The sequence below is a fragment of the Ochlerotatus camptorhynchus genome, unplaced genomic scaffold (assembly GCF_037179485.1).
Source record: "Ochlerotatus camptorhynchus isolate MF236.1 unplaced genomic scaffold, CSIRO-AGI_Acam_v1.1 ptg000229l, whole genome shotgun sequence".
NCBI classification, from domain to species: domain Eukaryota; kingdom Metazoa; phylum Arthropoda; class Insecta; order Diptera; family Culicidae; genus Ochlerotatus; species Ochlerotatus camptorhynchus.
The window spans coordinates 1,198,054-1,219,747 of NW_027040719.1; the positions used below are offsets into that span (position 1 = coordinate 1,198,054).

General features: G+C 40.7%; 1 protein-coding gene across 5 annotated transcripts in view; it reads left to right on the forward strand.

Moving 5' to 3' along the window:
* Positions 1-21,694, forward strand: part of LOC135704038 (breast cancer anti-estrogen resistance protein 3 homolog) — a 185,225-nt gene that overhangs the window by 57,361 nt on the left and 106,170 nt on the right. The window contains exon 1 of one of the 5 annotated variants that reach the window (XM_065225451.1): positions 6,183-6,201. The exons of the other annotated variants lie outside the window; for them this stretch is intronic. The gene's annotated coding sequence lies outside the window, so the exon portion shown is untranslated. Of the gene's footprint in view, positions 1-6,182; positions 6,202-21,694 lie in introns of those variants that run through there. 5 annotated transcript variants of the gene reach the window in all.

A 21,694-nucleotide genomic window follows, 5' to 3' on the forward strand; every position in this document is an offset into this window, starting at 1 on the left:
CGATCTTGTTTTCCGTGCTGAGCACCAATGCTACCGACGTGCCAGGAGGGCAGCTCTCACACCTGGACCCTACCTATCGACCCATCAACTCATGAACCGGGGACCCACGGCTTTACTTCCCATCCGAAGGAAGGCGTGATCAGAGATGTTATGCCTCAGAACATCCCGGCGGCGCCGACTGGGATTGAACCCAGGCCTGCTGGGGTGAGAGGTAATCACGCTTACCACTACACCACCGGCGCCGTTACGCTCTATTTGTATTTTGAGACTGAAAGCATGAAAACTGCTGTAACAATTTGCATACTAAAGCTAAATATGTTATCTACCTAATTTGTAAAAATAATGTACCGATTTGGAATGATTTTGTTTTGGATTAAAAACTACAAGGGTCAGCCCCATGGTGTTGTACTCAATGGTGACGTAGGACTACGTGATCTTATATAATAAATCTTATTTGTTAACTGCACCAGAAGCTTGTGTTTTGTGTAGGAATAGGAATTTGAGCGGGTTCTCTCTGTTTATGCTCTTTAGTATGACGCGCTTGACATAGATGGCCCACAGCGACTCACGAAGAGCTACTGATTCCGATCAATAGCAGTGCGGCTTCTTCCTCTTCCTATGGATGCTCATGTGGGCTGCAGCTCGCTGCTTGCAGGCAACCTTTCTTTGTGTACTGGAGAACACCACCCCTCACCACACGTGATTGAATAAATACCGTTTGGTGAGATGAATGGAATTCAATTCTGAAATCTGTGTTTGGAAAATCGCTTTTCGCAGGCAATCGGCGATAATTTTAATTATCATAGCAACAGTTACACATACGTGCAATTTAAATAGTGACATTTTGAAAAATGATAAAGTCTTAATTTTAACAGATACGTAGAATAAAATTCCTATCCATTGGCGTATTAAGAATTAAAATTCATCAAAATCAGACCACTTACATGTCGCGACGGACTTGGGTTTTTGAAATCACACCCCCAATGTTGCCTTATAGTACAAGGTATGTTAGATTTAAACGTAAATATCGTAAATCTAGATAGAGCTGGAATTAGGCGTAACGGTTTTTGTAAACAATCAGGCATTTTATCTTTAGGAATGGGTAGATGATTTTTAGGAATTCAAGGCACGCCCACGCAAATCAACATTACCGTCGGGTAGGGAAAGTCTTACCCTACCTAATGGTGATGTTGATTTGCGTGCGTGAGCCTTGACTTTCAAGACATCACCGAAATAAGTCATTGTTTACAAAAACTGTTACGCCCTATTTCCAGCTCTATCTTGATATGGGAACTAACATCCAATTGATGACCTTGACAAATGTTCACAAAATACTCCTCAAAAAATGCACAATTTTTATCCGTGTGCAACTTTTTTATCCGTGAGTAAAAATTGATAAAAATCTGGGTATAACTAGTTTGGAGTGAATTGTTTACATGTGCAAAATTTCATAACAATCGATTCAGTGGTTATTGAGATGTCATAGAAACAAGAAGAAAATCGCCGGAGAATTTTGCGCGCCGTCATGGAAAATCCGACTGTGACCATGAGATGGATCGGAAGACAACTGGGAATCACCCATACAACTGTGTCTCGGGTGGTAAAATCGTTTAAGGAGTCCCAGACGACCGAGCGGCGGGCTGGAAGTGGAAGAAAATCGAAGACAGGCCCGGAAGGTGTTGGATTATTTCAAGCGTAATCCGAAACTTTCGATTCGCGACGCGGCTCTGAAGGCAAAGTGTTCCGCCTGGTTCGTTCAGCAAACCGCGAAGGCACCGAACCGGCGTGATCAACAAAACCCGGCGGCCAAATTCCGCGCAAGGAAGCTGTATCGAGAGTGGTTAACGAAACCGATGTGTGTGGTTATGGATGACGAAACCTACACAGAAATTCAAAACAACCCAAAATTAAGTTCTTTTCACTCATCTCCCATGTTCCGTACAATAAGCCAAATTTGGGTAAACCGGCTCAAAGTAGTTTGCATTTAAGCACGGCAAAAAAAATTACCCATCGCTAAGTTATTTTCAATTTTTTCTACCCAAAATTAAGTTCAATTAACTCAAATTTGGGTATATCGCATATTACTCAATTTTGGCTTCTCGTACGGAACTAGACGGTTGAGTCGAATCTTTCGTTCTATTTTTGACAACAATAGCGAGAGGAAATGAAACGGGCAGAGGTCAATTAACTCAAATTTGAGTTTAAAAAACTCAAGCGGTGGGTAGTTTTGTTTTTCTGTGTACATCAAGGCAGACGCAAAGCAAATACCGGGGCTGGAGTTCTACGTTGCCAAATCACGGTTTGATGTTCCGGAAGACATAAGGAAGAAGAAAGTGGACAAATTCGCCAAAAAATACTTGCTCTGGCAGGCCATATGCCAATGCGGTAAACTGAGTAAACCGTACATCACAATGGGTACCATCAACAGCGAAATTTACCGCACCGAGTGCCTCCAGAAGCATCTGTTGCCCTTCCTGCGGTCCCACGGAGGCGAGACATTATTTTGGCCGGACCTGGCATCATGCCATTACGCGCGATCGACGTTGGATTGGTACAGAGACAATAACGTTGTTTTTGTACCAAAAACCGCCAACCCCCCAAATTCACCAGAGATTCGTCCGGTGGAAAGATTTTGGGCCATAATGAAGGCCAAAGTTCGAAAATCGTCCAAGGTGTTTGAGAACGGTCGGCTCCACCATTGCACAAAATGTAATGAGAGGTCTTAAGGGAAAGGTGCGGGCTTTCAGCGATGGAAAGGAAATTGAATAAAGTAATTAATCATTTTGTCAAGCTTCTGCATTCATGTTCCATCAGATGTCACTGCTATTGTTTGCGGTGACATCTATCGGATACTACACACAATCTGTTTTCCTATAATTGTTCACAGAGGACACTGCAGTGCAAAACATGTCTGGTACCTCTATATATGCATTTAGATTATTATTCGAAGTCTCTCCTTTTTTACACATTCTGCACACAAAATAGCTCACCCTCACAGAATTTCCCGCCGAATGGGGCATAAAGTATCTTTTGCGCAGAATATTTAAAAAAGGAGGGACTTCAAATGTTAAAACAAATGCATATATAGAGGTACCAGACATGTTTTGTAGTGTCAGGTACTCTATTTTGTAATCTGTGAAAGGGAAATCACAAATCGAGTGTCAAGAAAATACATGGTATGTTGAGAGATTGAGCTCGTGAGAGAGAATTTCTCTCTCAAATTAGAATTTTTTGGTTCTCTGGGCACTGGTTGTAAAGCAGGTAAAATTATATGGGGAAAAATAATTTTTAATTAATTGTAGCTTGTTTAACAATAATTTCCGGGAAAAAAAACTGAACGACAAAGTCCCTGATTAATTTCTTTAGATCGTCGTTCACTTTTTTTCACCTGAATATGCACCGAAAGCGAATTATTTCCACTTCTCACAATTTCTATATAGGGATTTTTATCACTTCCTACCAGCGGAACAGCGCCATCTCTGTGGAAAATTGTCGAACACAATGATTAATTATGCCGAAACATAATCCATATGTATTAGTTCATGCCTTGAAAGTTTCAAGAAAATCCTAATTAAGATAAATTTTTGGCGAAATATAGGGGAAATGGATGTAATGTCGGCCTAAACGTTCCTAATTTGGGCCCATACATAAATTCAGCAATTGACTAAATTTTTAATAGCGACCACAAAACTTCCATTACTACCGCCCCAATGACGCGTTCATCTAGATAAAATTTATAAATAGCAGATTTTTAGCGATGGGCCCAGATCCATAGGCCTACATTAGAGCCATTTCCCCTATCTGATCGATTGGTGATAAAATTATTGAAATTGGTCCAGGAACAGCTGAGTTATTAACGTTCAAAATCTGTCATAATTTTGTTACATGTTCCATTTTCGGTTTTCACAAAGTGTTCCCCATATATAAATCACAGACGTAGTCCTACGTCAAAAGTATAAACACGCATTTAACTACATGGAGCAGTCAATTTTCAGATGTGTTCTGTAAGTATGATGTCTGTTTGCTTTGAATTTTTAGTTTGTATTTTGCACCCAGTTAGCGAGTCAAAATCCCATAATCCGGAAATAATTTTGTCGGTTGTGCGAGGGGATACTGTATTATAATTAAACGGATCCCTTCCAATTGGTTTGTGGCTTCCTTCCCCCTTTATACAACGCCTGGAGCCGCCTATGATTATTGGGTTTGAAACAGGGGTGCCATAGGAATAATTTGCCCGATATTCGATTTTCTCGGATAAAGCTCGAGTAATTGTTGCAATAAAGTAATGACCCGATTTAGTCAGCCTTCTTTTTGAAAATCTTTTCTGATGATCTACGAAACCCATGCGCTTTTTTAGTGGTCTTATTGCACTAAAGCATACCTTAAACGGATGGATTTTGATGATCAAATAGAACAAAATTCTTATGACTGTGAAAATCAGCTCATTACTGCATTTAAATTTATGTTTAACCTATTGACCATTTTTGTCAGTGCTGGCTCACTCTACTCATGATTTATATTTTCATATAAACTTGCCCCTCAAGGTAAACACAGGCATGGTGAATGTCACATACATCTATTATTGAAGTCATCGGCTTAAATTACGATGTCTCAGTTATCTATTCAACATTTTTTTTATAACCCATAAAGAGATTAACAGACCTTTATTTTTTTACCTCTTTACGCTCCTCACCAAATGTTGCTCTTTGATGCGCTTGATTTCAAAGGAATCTAATCCCAATGGATCCTTTCCCAAGAATTCATAAAAAAGCCTCCCGCTGCAATCAATTCACATCGCCCGTCGACCACCTCCAACTCGCGCACATATATCTTACAACCACCGACCTTCCCCCTGAGGCGCGTCGCTGTCTGATCTTGAATGAACCACATACATTTCAACTTTTCCGCTTCGCACCCAACAATAGCAAACCTCCAGCGCCCGTCAGTCGGTGGTAGTGTGCTATATTGTAAAAGGAAACACCTCTTTCTGCTATCCTCTGCGCCCATCTGGCAATCCCTTTCCAGATTCTTCCATCCACCCACGAAAAGCACAGGCAATCCTCTTCAGAAGTCGTCCTGAAAGTGGGTTGTTTCGGCATGCACACAGCACCGTTCTCGGTAGTACTACGTGTGCTCATGTGTAAGTTCTGCAGTATCGTGAAGTCTCAAGGCAAATGTATATTACGGCGGCGGGAAGGGTCCTTTTTCAGCACGTTTGTTCTGCTCTTATCAGCTCTTTTCGCACTGCTGCCAGTAGAGAGTACGAATCGCGCCTCTCAACCTGCCCATAATTTTACGTGATTCCCGCTCACTACACCTCTGTTGCTAGTATTTGTTAAATGCAAGCCTGAGTGACCTGTGGGAATGTGTTGGTGAGTGACTCCTTTTTACTAGGACAGTGAGATCCGCACTAGCAAGGATTTAGGAGCAAGCCCAGTGGGATCCTTGCCACAGATCAGAAGTGTATTTTCTCGCGTTCGGTAATGTCGGGTTTTATCCTCTCGGTCTTGCTAGTGAAAAAATTAGGTTTTTGCTTACAGTTCTGGACCTTTTAGCTTGTTTAAAATCATTCTTTTTTCTACCTCTGGATTCGTTTCGATATAGCGAAACATTCTACAACCAAGAATCATGATTTTCTTCTGTTCAGTGCGAGTTGTAATGTGAAGACTAAAACCGAATTTTCTCCAGTGCTGAAAAAAAAAGTGGGTGGGAAAATTTATGCAAGGATCCAGGCGAAACTGAGGCCCTATTGCTAATGGAATTAAGTTCTGACGTGTGAAAGTTGCTTCCAATCAACGATGCCATAAAAAACAACAACACAATTCGAGTGTTTTTTGTCTTGTGGGCCCAGCAAAGCATTGGTTTAATAATTGATGAAAAAGAAAAGTTGTTCCTGAATTTCACCCAGGAGAGAAAAAAAAAGTTTTCGAACGGCATCACCACCCCCCACTCGCTATACATAGTTGGATTACACACCCTTCAGCACTGCTGGTCCGTAATTTTCACCCAGGCTGGCGCAGTTGTACAAAGGATACCTACATACGTACTCTACAGGAAGCTCTGTGACAACCGCACACACGGATTAGATACTGCCACTCGCTTTTCCGCCAGCAAACAACACCAATCTACGAGGACTAATTAAACTTTTCCATCGCATTCGGTTTGGCTCGGAGAGCGTGGATTGCGTCCCCATGATTTAAGGTGTGTATACGATTTTCCATCACTCTGTGTGTCTTTAAGGAAAAACCGTCCTATACTTTTCTCACACTGATTTTCTCAATGGAATGCTCGCTGAGTTACCACCGAAGACCGCTCAGCGCGTAAAAACGAAGACATTTTCCTGACTCATGTGATGCTCTTAGGATGTTTGTGTACATTAAATAATACAGATACAACAAGAAAGAGCTCGAGAGCGAGGGAGAATGAGTGTACACCTGAGCTTGCCATTGATTTTTTTTGGAAGGGAACTCTCTTTCTTCACAATCGTGCACCCATTGATTTGTGGATTGTTGTTTATTTTTATGTTTGGCCACTCGACGACATTCAGCACTCCGGGGTTTGGCTTTGATGTGTAGTTTGTACATTTGTGTAATTAACTTGTTTGAATAGGGCTGATGGGTGATGGTTGTAGGTGTAGCTTGGTAATCGGTTTGAGTGTGTCAGCTAAGAGGACAGTTAGTCATAGTTTAACTTATTTTAAAGGGGCATTTCTGATTCATGGGTATCGATTTTTGCATAACTTATCAGGTTTTTTTTTAATGAAAATGCAATGTGGTAAGACGAACCACAGCCATTTCTACATGAAATCCTTGCGATTCTTGCAAATTTTCAATACAGGAAAAATGGCTCAAATGTTGACCTATGGATCTAAGATTGGGCCCATCGCTAATAATCTGCTATTTATCAATTTTATCTAGATGAACGCGTCATTGGGACGTTACTAATGGATATTTTTGGTCGTTATTGAAAATTTAGTCAGTTTTTGAATTTTGTTTGAGCCCAAATTAGGAGCATTTAGGCCGACATTACATCCATTTCCCCTATGTATCATTCTGAAACACCTAGTAGCTCCCAAACATACAAAACGTCAGAAGAATGAATCAAAACAAACCTAACCCTATCAACTCAGTAATGTAAAGGGATCTAGAATGAAACCCACGGTCTTCTGCTCAGTAAGCGAAAACGGTTGAACTATACAACCGAGCCCTTTATATGTCATATATTACCATCAATGACTATCCCAACATTTTCGATCAGGATCGATCATTTTGGAACAAATACTGCACAACTTTTAAACAATCTGAAACGAACTTAATTGCTATAAAAAATACATTCTCAAGTGTGACCGTACCATTCATCCTTCCCTCTAGAAGAATCATGCTTAAACGCTGGCCTGACTGAGCAGTTATAACATTTTATAAGCCTAACTTGATGACATTTTTTAAGTCGATATTTATTATAACATTTTATAACTCTATAGTCTGAACTATAGATACTTTAGATTCCATAGATAAGCGGAGGCACAAACAGTTGTTTTGGCAACCATGAAAAATAAATGATCTTACTGGCATCCGTGAAAAAAGTTCATGCCATCATAGAGCTCTTCGTTGTGCAGTTTTGTTTTGTTTCGTGCGTAAAAGTTCAAAATGAAGTGCAAAGCAAATCTTTGCAACAATGAACCGAGGAATGGTTTACTTTATCTTTCCTTCTTCCGTTGTCCGCGAAATAAATCGGAATGTGGAGTGTGGAAAGCGTTTTGTGCTCATAATATTACAATACTTCTCCCTCAAACAACACCATGATGACGTCATGCTCGTTTGGCTACACTAACTGACAGTTCGTTTGGCTACATTATACTTTTCCTCCGCTTATCTATGGAATCTATAGTACATATCTATAGTCTGAACGTTCTATTCAACACAAACAAAATCTTAACGCTCACACCCTACCGCAAACCGATCAACACACCAAGCGTAGTAAATACGAATCAACAGCAATGAATAAAAAAAAATCATGATACCACCCCTCAACGACGCCGGTGGTGTTAAGCGTGATTACCTCTCACCCCAGCAGGCCTTGGTTCATTCCCAGTCGGCGCCGCTCTGATGTTCTTAGGTAGGTCTACAGAAGAGAAGTAAAGTTGTTGGTCCCCGGTTCATGAGTTGATGGGTCGATAGCTAGGGTCCAGGTGAGGGAACTGCCTTCCTGGCGTCGGTAGCATTGGTGCTCAGCACGAAAAACAAATCAAGGAAACAAAAAAAAAACCTATTTTTAGTCGAAAACTATTCAGTGGGACTGTTATGCCGAGAAATTTGCTATGAAGTAGGAAATTTTACGCTTATCAGTCCTACTAGGAACTATTAATTTCCGTGTTGCTTTGATGGCCACGTTGCGTTTGACGTCTATACTCTTGTGGTTGTGTTGACACAGAGTGTGGCTTTTTTTTTTTCCTTTGGTTTGTTTTTTCCGTCGATCTTGTTTTCCGTGCTGAGCACCAATGCTACCGACGTGCCAGGAAGGCAGCTCTCACACCTGGACCCTACCTATCGACCCATCAACTCATGAACCGGGGACCAAGGGGACCAACGGCTTTACTTCCCATCCGAAGGAAGGCGTGATCAGAGATGTTATGCCTCAGAACATCCCGGTGGCGCCGACTGGAATTGAACCCAGGCCTGCTGGGGTGAGAGGTAATCACGCTTACCACTACACCACCGGCGCCGTTACAGAGTGTGGCTCAACGGTGCGAATATTTTGAATTTTGGTAGGGGATTAATAGCATTAGACTATCTATTTTAAGATGGGATAACTGAAAATTCAATTGGATTTAACGTAGGCATTATATATTAAAAAGTAATGAAAAAGTCCCTAAAGAACGATCTATCCCTGCAGGTAATCATGCTTACCACTACACCACAAGCGTGCTTGCGTTCTCCGCAAAGTTTTGACAGTTGATAGTTTGCATACAGCATCATTAACTGAAACCAAAAATAAGTGCGTTGACATTGCTGCAATCGCCGTTTGCTACATCTATAAAGCCGTTAAAGTATGGGCATCTCGAGATACTAATGATGAATGCTCTGTGTAGAACAAAAAATTCTTAGCATCTTGTTTTACTACTACGCAGGATGAGTGTAAGTCTAAAGGGGAATGTGTTTAATCATGTTGGGTCGACCCATAGATGTATGACTGCTGTGGAAATTTCACAGTAATACAGCGTATTATAATATTCTACCAAAGCAGTATATTGAAAACATTCTAACGATAAAATGTACGAAAGGGCGTTACGACAACGGATATCCTGACTCAGTCAACAGGATCTTTTTTTAACTACAAAATATGGTAAAGGGTGATACGGTCAAAATTTGGTCAATATCAACTTGACGTATTTCTTTCAATTTTGCATTTAAAAAACCTGAACACCCCTCATTTTGAAGGTGTGTGTGTGTAGAATGTTGCTCCTATTTTGATTTTGGAATTCACTCTTCAGTTGTCAAAATGCCGTCCAAGCAAGAAGAGCAGCGTATCAAAATTTTGCTCGCGCATCGCGAAAATCCGAGCTACTCGCACGCAAAGTTGGCAAAATCGCTAAAAGTTGCCAAATCAACCGTTAAAAATGTAATTAAAGTGTTTGGGGAACGTTTGTCGACAGCCAGGAAGTCTGGATCGGGGGGAAATCGAAAACCGGAAGCCGCTGAGACGACAAAGAGAGTTGCCGGTAGTTTCAAGCGAAACCCTAACCTCTCTCTCCGAGATGCCGCAAATAAGCTGGGTGTATCGTCTACAACCGTGCATCGAGCCAAAAAACGAGCCGGACTTTCGACTTACAAGAAGGTAGTGACTCCAAATCGCGATGATAAACAACCTTTTCCAACCTTTTCCTATATTTCTCTGATGCAAAGTTCTATAGCTATTCTAATTAGAAATTGTCTCAGCTACAACTTTGCGCAATATTGTTTATCAATCAAACGTCAAACTAAATATTTATTAATTATTTATGAGATTGAAAATCTTATGACGCTAGAGAGGGTCTAGTATAAGAGAGGAGCGGATTCAAAACAAACTACCTTGGCAACCTATGCCTGGGTGGTTTCTAGCAACACTGCCAATGCAATCAAGATAGGCGCTGCTCGATTGGCTCTGACTTTGGCAGTTCGTTTGTCTCAAAACCAACCAGTCCGCTCTATAGTCGCTATATTCATAGTCTAGCTGATAGAATCTCGGAAACCAATTGAGCTGTCAAATAGCGGAACCAATCGAGCAAATCACGACCAACAACAGAAAAAAGCACATCAGCTATTGCGAACAAAATTTCGGAAACAGTTTTCTCGTGACTAAAGGCTCGCCTACATAAACTAACAAAATCTTTGGTTGTGAAAAGTTTCCCCTATCCGATAATGCTGGAAATTTACCTTCCATTGGAGAGGAAAGAATAATCAATGTTTTGTTTATAAAAATTGATAGTACCTTTTCAATTGTTGGTCTACAATATATTTGAATATTTCCGATCGAAATTCTATTCGCCAGACTATGAATATAGTGACTATTGTCCGCTCCTCTCTTATATTAGACCCTCTCTATATGACATGATCAAGCAGCTGTTTTGTGACATAGTAGCCATGAATTTTGTGCTCTATTTCACGTGCCAGAAACACCAATGTTGCCTGCTCAACAGTTGATTGAGCACAATCATTAATCATAGGACATCAGCTAAGAGGAAGAGGTGACAATTGGCTTCTTCCTCTTTTATTTCTATCTCTATCTCTATCTTTATCTATCTCTATCTCTATCTTACGCACATGAAATCGGCCAATCAGGAGCTGGTTCACGTTTGACAGAAAAATGGTTCATTTTCGTCCCCGTATTGTCACCTCTTCTCTTAGGACATCAGCGTCATGAATAGGGTTGTCAGTACCGGACCCTTTTTTCGAGTACCAGTTGTCGTGAACTGGTCGAGGTTTCAAGCCTCTTCCATTGTTCACTGTCAAAGGCGACGCCAGCCAAACTTTTCCGCGATCCACACCAGCGACTGTCCGCTTTAAAAATCGTTAACAGAATTGGGAGATTGCCGTAAAAGCTCGACGCAGATGTCGCCACTGCATGATGATGATAATGTTGACAGACTGCATATAAAATTCATGAAAATTAGCAATAAATTATAATTTTCATCAATCCTGCGTAAAATCCTTCCAATATAACATTCGAATTGAGCATGAGCATGAGCATGAGCATGATTGACCACCCACGGTTGCTACTCTGTTATTGCCGGACCAGCTGTAATTACACAGAGAACCAATAGACGATGCTTGGGACTAGCAATCATCCTCAATGTGTAAAAACTGGTGATCTCAAACTAGGCAATACCAGCGCCGGCCGAGCCCGAACAGAGGTCAAGAAAGGAAGGGGTAGGAATGTGTTGACGTGACACTCGCTTTGATGGAAGCCGAGAACATCTCTGCACTTCTTCTTCCGCGGTCTTCTGCTCAGTAAGCAAAAACGTTTGACACTAGGCAGACGAGCTCCTTTTTAATCATCGAGTTGCTGTTATGTTATGCTGTTGTAGTTATGTTAACAAATAAAACGATTGACGAATCTTGAATGTGGATGGGCTTGAGATTAGACTCATGATGTTCTGCTCAGTAAGCAAAACCGGTTGCTCTAAGGCCACCGAGCCCCTCATATCACATTAAAGCGTTACTCAAGTTTTCATAACTATTCAAACCCGGCACCGACGACAACGAAAAGTTTTACAAAATACACGATAAACAAGCGATCTTACCATGCATTTTTTGGACCATGAAAGGACTTGGGACCGCGTTTTTCTGCTCAGTAAGCAAGCCACTGCAACCGACGATCTTTGAAATCCTAAAACTAAAAGCTACGAAAGAGTACTTAGGCCTTCATTAAGATCCACTTTCACGCGACGTTCAATGTTTCGATTTTCTCTTTACGCATGGTTCAGGCAATCATAACAAGCTATGACCGAATGAAATTCAAATGAAATTACGTTCTCGAATTTCACTTGGCATGTAATGAACAACAGAAATACGCGATAATTCATATTTTCAGCGGTTGATGGACTACGACGGCGATTACGACAGCGACTACGACGGCGCCTACGATAACGACAACAGCGAATTTGTAACTTACCATTTGTCTAGGATAAACACCTTTGCCCGGCACCTGCACTGGTTCTTCATGTCCGCTATCTGTCACTGTTTTCAAAATATCTAATGGCAATTACCTTGGTTGTAATACTTCCTGTATTGCCATCCCTAATAACATTGTTATGGTTATTTTGCTTAACGACGTGTTCCGGGTATCATCCAAACCACTTGTGGAATAGTTTAATCATTTGGGCTATCATTCATTTATGGTATTTTTTTTATATTAGGGATGGTCATCTGGGAGGAGGGTAGCATCTAGTTCTTTCCCCAGGATCCGTTCACGGCCACCAGCTACCGCCCGTCCAGTCTTGGGCGTATCCAGCGAGACATTCTTCAGCTTACTCACAATCTCCGACACTCAATGCAAATCGCAGGCACACTTACGCTAGTTGTTTCCAAAATAACATTCGAATTGCCTTTTCCAGATGAACTTTCATAAGATATATTCATTTCATTTCACAGCTCCATCAATGCTGCATCGTACATATGATGTAAACAGAAGTAAATTGCTAACGTTTTCTTCTTCAATTCGAATGTTATTGAATGAACATTTTCACGAATTTTATATGCATTCCTAGGGGGCGACCCCGGCGTAGTGGTTAGCATCTATACCTCTAGACTGGAATGGTGTACGTTAATCGATTTGCTTGGGACCAATAGGCTAGTCAATTAGTGAGCCAATTTATAATCGATAGTTTCGTATTGATTGTTGCTTATACTGCAATCTCCCAATAGCGAGCTAGTCTGAACGGGCTCGATTGATTAGTTCACATACGTGTCGCACTCTTCCAACCCAAAGGCTTATTCTAATTCTTTATTTCATCTCCCTCACTTCGCATCTTATGCATTGGCGTTGACGGCGACTCTATAGCTCTTTACTCCAATGGTAAAATCCATAAGCAAACGTCAGACAGTGCGTGAAACATGGCGGACTTCGTACTATCCTTTCACTCCACTGAAAATTCCCAAAACAAACTGCCAATCTTTGCTAGAAGAGACGATTATTCAACGGTGCCGTCAACGCCAATTCGTCGTTTCGAAGCCGATCTTTGATTGCCAATACACAGGCACGGATCATATTCGTGTATTCGGAGCTTTTCGAAGCTCAAGTTCAATCCAATCTCGGTGCGTATCTGTCAATAAGCTATTCGTGTACGGCGACGCTCAGTGCTGCCAAATTCAATTAGCTGACTTCACACCAAATGAAGGTTAATTGATTTTTCTTTAACTACACCAGTGTTTCAGTAGCGAGACGCGATACAAAAAGTGTATGGGATTGGTCATTGTCGAAACATTAGGGCACATGCATTAATTATGTCACGCTAAATCGAGCAAAAAATTACCACGTCCCCCCCCCTATTGTGACGTTTTTCCTATATCTAATGCATTGCTTGTCACAAAATCTTAGACCCCCCCCCTCCCCCTTAGAGCGTGACATGATATATGTATCAAACTTTATTTAGCATGTCAACAATTTTTTGACACCAAAAATAATGAAAGAGTTAAACATTGTATTTAAAGATATTTCAAGCTAAACATTGCATTAGGTGATTTGGTTAAGTTTTCAAGGGGCAGGACAAACCGTACTTAACGGTTTGGAAAACATTGTGAAATACATCCTTTTTAATTCTTGTTGGTTCTCGATGTTTTATAAAATGTTTCAAGCTTGGTTTTCACGACGTTTTTTTTTATATTTAAAAATAATTACTCGTTGACAGTTCTACTAAAAACGTCTAAAAAATATAATAGGCATCGAATATTGAAATTTGCTTTATCATTTTTCAAATTACCAGTACCAATACCGGTGTTGTCTCATGCAAATACCAGTATTTCGGTACCAAAAAATCACCTGGTATTACCGGTAATACCGGTACCGATACTACCGGTTCCACAACCCTAGCCATGAATCACGAACAACTTGTGTTCCTTGCATTTGATCGAACAGCAGTCTTCATCAAAGTTATAGCTGAGAAAATTTAATATCAACACCGCAACACCGGTATTATATTTTAAAGCAGAGCGATATGGTAAATTGTTAGATAGATATGAACAAAACAAAAGGTTTTCCCACAGTAATTTCAATACAAACCTCAAATGTTTTGTGCCAAGTTAGTTTTTAACCAAATGAGTTCAAATTTTGGGCAGCGAAAATTTCAAAACTTTGCAAATTTCACTGTATCCGCAATAGGGTGTTTCATTTTGAAAAAAGTGATGAATTTTTGATAGGCCACCCTCCAGTTCGATTCATAGCCCCAAAATATGAACCTGTGCAAAAAATGGTAAAGATTGATGAAGGTTTAGAGGTCGCGCCAATGATTTGGATTTTGTATGGAGATTTTGGTGAATTAGTATGGGAAATTATTGATTTTCGTTTACATTGCTCTAACTTTGGTTGTAGTTGTCCAAACGTTGAAAAAAAAAAAATATGTGGTTGTCATGACAATGATCAACAAGCCTGTTGTTGTTGCGATGAAATTGGCGTTGTTGCCTTGTACATATTCATCTGTCAATTTACCCTATTTTGCCATTTTTTCACATTTTTATAATTCTTGATACGCTGCAAAACTGAGCGTAGCAACTGTAGGCTTTTTGTTTATTGCCATAGCAATAACATACTAAATTTTTTCGACATTTGGACAAGTAGAAGCAAAGTTATAGCGATATAAGCGATTTTTTAAATTCTTCCATAGTAATTCCCATACAAATTTCAAATCATTGGCGCGACCTCTAAACCTTCATCAATCTTTACCAATTTTTGCACAGGTTCATATTTTGGGGCTATGAATCGAACTGGAGGGTGGCCCATCAGAAATTCATCACTTTTTTCAGAATGAAGCACCCTAATCCGCAACTGTCAGTTATTATAAGGGTTTTTAAAATCCAATATTTTTTGATACGCGTTTAGGAAAACTGATTGCTGTATTATCCGTATCACATCCTTAAATATCGCAGCACGTAATGAGGTGTGCAACTTTAAAGGAATTTACAATGTTGTATGTAAGTCAGAGTTTGACAAGGATCATGTAATTGTAGATGATTGTTATCTCCGGGATGGAAAACAAGTGGGGTTCATTCCGACTAGTTGAGTGTATTTCTATACCCTGCTGTGCTAGATACTGTACTATGGACTATGGTAGAAATCAGAAGCACACAAACACTTTGAGTTTTAATTCAACTTTCCCAGTAGCATGAATGAAATTTGGAACCCCCGCGGGATGCGTTCGTTTTTATTATTCCCACCTTCCACTGCTATTTCCCCTTCAAACGGATGGAAAACACTCCTTCTCCTCGGTATTTGATATGTATTTTATTTATTTTTTCGAGCACTCCCGTTGGTTTAGGTTCATAAAATAATTAATTGCTGCCCTCTTGAGGGACGTCCATTATGTTTTATGGGCTGCTCCACAATGGATACTTGAGTCCAAATTGAACGATTATGTTCTGTATGCGTATACAGCGCTTATCAAGCTGGTTTTATTCAATTAAATGTTTTGTTCTGCCTTGAACCACAATGGACCCTTTTCAACCGATTTGACAAATACGATCGTTACAATCGTATTTTCAAAGCAATTGTTCCCTGTGACCGTACCCGATGACGCCGACAACCGAAAGTCGTAAACGAGCTTTCAGTTATTTTTCCTATCTCGGTTGTGTTCTCCATAAATAAATAAATTATCATTTTCCGGCGGGAGCGTATAAAATCGGATCAAGTGGAACTGTACTTACGAGGACACTTCTAGACCAACAATTGAAATAGGCGGAACAACCAAACGTAAGCAATGGCTTTAAACACAAAATTCTCGACAATCAAAACACTTCCACGCAAACTAACAATGCCATTCGATAAAGGAAGTTTGCTCAATCAGATGACGGTGGTTGATTGCTTGGATGTGCTTTGATTCTCGAAGAATTTGCGATTAAAGCCATTGTTTACGTTTGGTTGTTCCGCCTATTTCAATTGTTGATCTAGACTTTTTCTCAAAACTTCGGCAGCCCTCCCGTTTCTGTTTCGTTGCTCCGAAGAAAAGGGCAACCCGGATGTGTAGCGGAAGCTATGGAAGCTTAATCCGGCAAGGAGCATGATGTGCGCCACATATATTCAAATTGTCTTTGCAGGAACATTCGTTTTGCTTTGCTTCCTCCACGAAAAAAAAAACTGCTAGGTTTAAAAGAAGGCAAACAGATGCACTTTTTCCTCTGATTGCTGTTTATAAAAGCGTATAAAATGTGTCTCGTACATGGTGGGAATGTTGATTGAAATGCTAGTTTTCAAGAGAAGCGGAAGCATGTTGGTATCGATTTTTGATGCTACTCTGTTTGTTTCACAAGTATTCAACATTCTGAACCTTCATGCAACCCTGTCCGAAATAAGCCGCATATTAAGAAGCGATGAATTAGAAATCCTTCACCGACTGGCAGCATATAAATTTCATCCTTTCGATACCGTTCTCAATTTTTCACCTCCTTCTCCGAAACCTACAGGAATCCCCCGAATATCGCGGTGAGTTGTTCCGTCCACCCACCGTTATTCCTTGGTTGTTTTTTTTTTTACCAATTGAGATGATTTTTTGTAGGTAACAAGTTCATGGTTGACCCTAATCACATGCCAAAATTCTCAGCTCAATTGGATGGATGGGCAACTGAGAAATTGCGTTGGGTGCACGGCATCATGCATCGCGCTTTTCGGGGGATTCCTGTACCTATTCGAAGGCAGAACCCCTACCAGGCATGTCGTCCCTGCCTTCATCCGTTAACCCCTTTTCCGCACAAGACGTCAGCCTGTGGGCAGTTTGTTGGCAGCGATGGTTATAAGACGTCGTTATTGTGATACTCCCTATCGTTGGTGGAGCAGGAAAATCTAAACATGTAGAATTTCCTTCGAATGGAAATGAGGATGAGGCGGTGGAAGGAAGATTGACCGTGAATACTTTGGTTCATCTTGTCCGGAGGAAAAATGGTTCGTTTTCTGCGAATAAATAAAGGGCTGAAAGATTTTGGAAGAAAACATTGGGTGCAAATCTGCCACAGAAAGTGATACGTTTAGGGTTCAAATGAAGGGTTGTTTGGCTAAACAAAAAATGTGTTGCATGTGGAATTATCACTAACTGGGATATTTCATTCGTAGGGTGAGGTACATGCTTGACTGAGAAATATGAGTTTGTATTATGAAGTTGAGGGATGTTGGAATATTGTTTGATTAATGACATGTCATTACCATATGGTTGGGAGAAAATATTAGAGTGGTTCAAGCGATCAATTTTGCTCTACCAAAATCAGATCCTGATCGTTTTACACAAAATTTGAACACATTTGATTGAAAACTGCTTCTTCAACATTTATGTGAAAATTAAAATATAAAAAAAAAACTTTTTTTTCTCCTCAGCCTAGCCTGTCTTATTGAAATCGAAGGCTACAAATCAAAAAGACTGGGAACTCTTCAAAAAATCAGGAGATTGTAACGGCAACGCCTCTTTTGAGCAAAACTGGAACCTGTGTATGATGGTGTGTGTTAATTCACGAGTGCATTCACACCCACATAGGTAGAAATAAATAGCTGTCAATTATTGGTGAACCGTTTCTTTCTTTGCTTTATGCTGACAACGAGTAAAGTTCCAGCTGAAACTGAACAGATGCTAAAGTAAATTTGTTTTGAAAATTAAAACTATGGCAATGATGCCATTCACAATGATGGTGGGACCTTCCTCGATCATTAATTTGCTATCTCAGAATTATCTTTCACTTTTCCTAAGCCCTTTAGTGAAAAAAAATGCATGCCCGTTCCGCACGGTTTTGGCACCTGGCCACAGCGGCGGGAGTTAAGTTGTGACGCTCGGCAACTTGACACAGTACTCGCTGACCATTTGAATGTCACTGGCCAATCCGACACTGTTGTTATCATTCTCTGGAAGCAGTCGGTCGATTTTAAGAATTGTTAAAGCATATAGAGGATCACTATCCGGTAGTTTCATGTTCTGACAACATCTAAAATGGAAATATATTCTTTATCAATACGTATCGTTTGCAGTCCTTCAACCTTAAATTTTCATTTTCTCCAACATAAGATCCTGCTACGCCTTCCGTTGGATCGTGATGTAGGTATGTTTTCTTTTTGAATCCTTGAATTTTCAGCAGCTTCAGAATGATGGTAGTTACCTCAATGGTGATGGAAGCTGCCTCGTTCGCAGGTAAAAGTTACTTTCACTAGGTATCGATCCAAGTTTCAATCCTCTACTTGATCCACCATGACAAGTGTTTCGGTTTGGAGTTGGAAACCACCTGGGATTAGGATACAAATTGCCGTGAAATTTCGTAGAGCAAAACAAAAACAAAAACCAGTACCGTGTTATGATTTTTCTTTTCGGTGATTTTAGGTCACACACACACACACACACACACACACACACACTCACACACATACACACACACACACACACACACACACACACACACACACACACACACACACACACACACACACACACACACACACACACACACACACACACACACAGTCACACACACACAGACACACACACACACACACACACACACACACACACACACACACACACACACACACACACACACACACACACACACACACACACACACACACACACACACACACACACACACACACACACACACACACACACACACAGTCACTGTTTATGAGCAGTCTCACTAACACTTTGATTGACAGAGGCGCTGTTATCAGTGACGTTTGACATTTGTATTGGGAAGGGCACAGTTGCACGTCTTCTTCATTTGTAGTCTTCGTTGAAATCCAGAGGAATCCAGCTTTCCATGCTCGGTAATGGCCGCCTGTTCTTCTTCTTCTTTTTCCTTTATTTAACGTCGGTCTCTGTTCCGCAATCTAGTGCCAATCACCGACGGACATCGATTGCCATCCATTGACGGCAACCGAATGTGCAGGAAGGCAGCTTCATCACCTGCGTAGGATATCGCACCCATTCACAACACCCATGGAACGGCGCCGGTGGTGTAGTGCCCAACAAACAATTTTAGCTGCAGCTTAGCTTATACAGGCAAAAATTAGCTGCATAAGGCAAATTTTGGCTGTATAAGCTAATCTGCAGCTAAAATTGTTTGTTGGGTGGTAAGCGTGCTTACCTCACACCCCAGCAGGCCTGGGTTCAATCCCAGTCGGCGCCGCCGGGATGTTCTGAGGCATAACATCTCTGATCACGCCTTCCTTCGGATGGGAAGTAAAGCCGTTGGTCCCCGGTTCATGAGTTGATGGGTCGATAGGTAGGGTCCAGGTGTGGGAGCTGCCTTCTTGGCACGTCGGTAGCATTGGTGTTCAGCACGGAAAACAAGATCGACGGAAAAAACAAACCAAAGGAAAAAAAAAAAAAAAACAACACATGGGCCGGGGCCAACGGCTTTACTTCCCTTCCGAAGGAAGACGTGACCAGAGATTTTTATGCGTCAGAAAAATCCCACCGACCTCGGCTGGGATAGAACCCAGACCCATTGGGGTGAGAAAGCAGTCACGCTTACCACTACACCACTGGCGCCGGCTGGCCACCTGTTCGTATGAATAAATGTATCCTTCACTGTGCTTTTTGACACTATCTGGATGTTCGGATTTTGTCCCTCTCCCAGGAACAGAAGAAAATGGAACAACAAACGCCCTCCAGTTAGTGTCAATAAGCACAGTAAAGGATGCATTTATTCATACAAACAGGCCGCCATTACCGTCTAAGTCTAGGATTTTTAAGAGTTTAAATATAGAATTTAGACAAATTAGAATGGAACATCGAGCAAAATGGGCTAGTATCAGAGGTTTGCGCAAGATGCGACAAACCTCACCTAATTTCCCGGACATTTTCATAATATTTAGTTAAGCATACCCTAATAAAAATAACCATAAAACATAGCTTAACGACGTGTTCGGGGTATCATCCAAACCATTTGTGGGATAGTTTACCCATCCGGGATACAGTTCGTTTATGGTATTTGTTTATTAGGGTATACCGTAAAACGGGGTAACATTGATAGTTTTTTAAAGTATTTCCTAAATAATATTTACAGCAATGAATGTTTTACAAATTTTATATTTTTAAAACAAGTACTGAGGATCCAAGAGTCAGTTCATCAGTAATATGTTTAAAGGAAATTAAAGCATTTCATTCGTTTCATTTGCCTATGTCCCTGCTAGATGATAAAGGCAGGATTTAAAATCCGCAAAGCCAGTTAGTGTCTAAAACTACAGTCAGTGGTGCATTTTGATACTATGATCGTGGAAAGCTAGACACAAATTCACGTATTGTTTGGCATAGAAAGCTTTCAATTAATAACTGTGGAAGATAGCGGCGCCGGTGGTGTAGTGGTGAGCGTGACTGCCTCTCACTCTAAAAAGCCTAGGTTCAATCCCAGTCGGTGCTGTCAGGATTTTATGAGGCATAAAATCTCTGATCACGCCTTCCTTCAAAAGGAAAGTAAGCCGTTGGTCCCCGGTCCATGAGTTTGGGTCGAGGGTGTGGGAGCTGCACACCAAAAAAGCCAAAACAGTGATGTTAAGGTACTCCTGTCAAGAGTTCACTTAAATATTGTGAAGATAATGATATAGAAGTTTGGTGTCTTCAGCAAACTTTCATAAAATTTGATTTTCTACAACATTGTTCAAGACATAAAGCTATTATCTCGAACCAGTAAAAAAATAGTTTTTGTAAGTAAAAATTTGGGTAATTATTTCAAAAGACGTGGACCATTATTACGAGAAACTTCTTCCAAGACACCAAGTCTCTTAAACGACGATAAAGAGGAGAAAAAGGTATCGACCGTCTTTTTTCAGAATGGTCCCACTGTGTGCTGGTAGCAAGACGCAAAACAAGATCAACGGAAAACAAATCAAGGAAAAAACTGTGGAAGAGCTTCAAAGAACACAATGTTGAGAGCAGGCGAAAGCTCGTGTAAAATCGTCAAAGCTAGTCAGAAAAATAAAAATTTAAACTTTTTGACGTAGGACTACGTCTTTGATTTCTACATGGGGGTACACTTTGTAAAAACCGAAAATGGAACATGTAACAAATTAAGAAAGATTTTGAACGTTTAAAACTCAGCTGCCCTTGGTCCAATTTCAATCATTTTATCACCAATCGATCAGAAATATGGCTACGCATCGATAACAATGCTTCCAAATGTTGATTTTCAACAAAAAAACTATTGAAAAACTGGTCAATGTCCAGCATTGTCCAAAAGCGTCGAATTAACTAACAAATCCACCAATTACCTACATGCATATGCTGCTTCTCCAGCACAGTCGTCAGAGAGTAGTAAGTAGACGAAACAAGTCCAAGTGGCATTCGCCTCCGATCCTCGGGCGCGTGCGAATAGGGAGGATGGAATTGCGTAATATTTTGCACACTCATCGCCATATTCAGAACCAAACGCAAAATCTTCGAGATAACCACCATCCGTCGCCTGGCTCGCCGTGGCGGTGTCTGACGTATCTTCGGTCTGATTTACGAGGTGTGCTGAAGGTGTTCCGGAAAAATGAG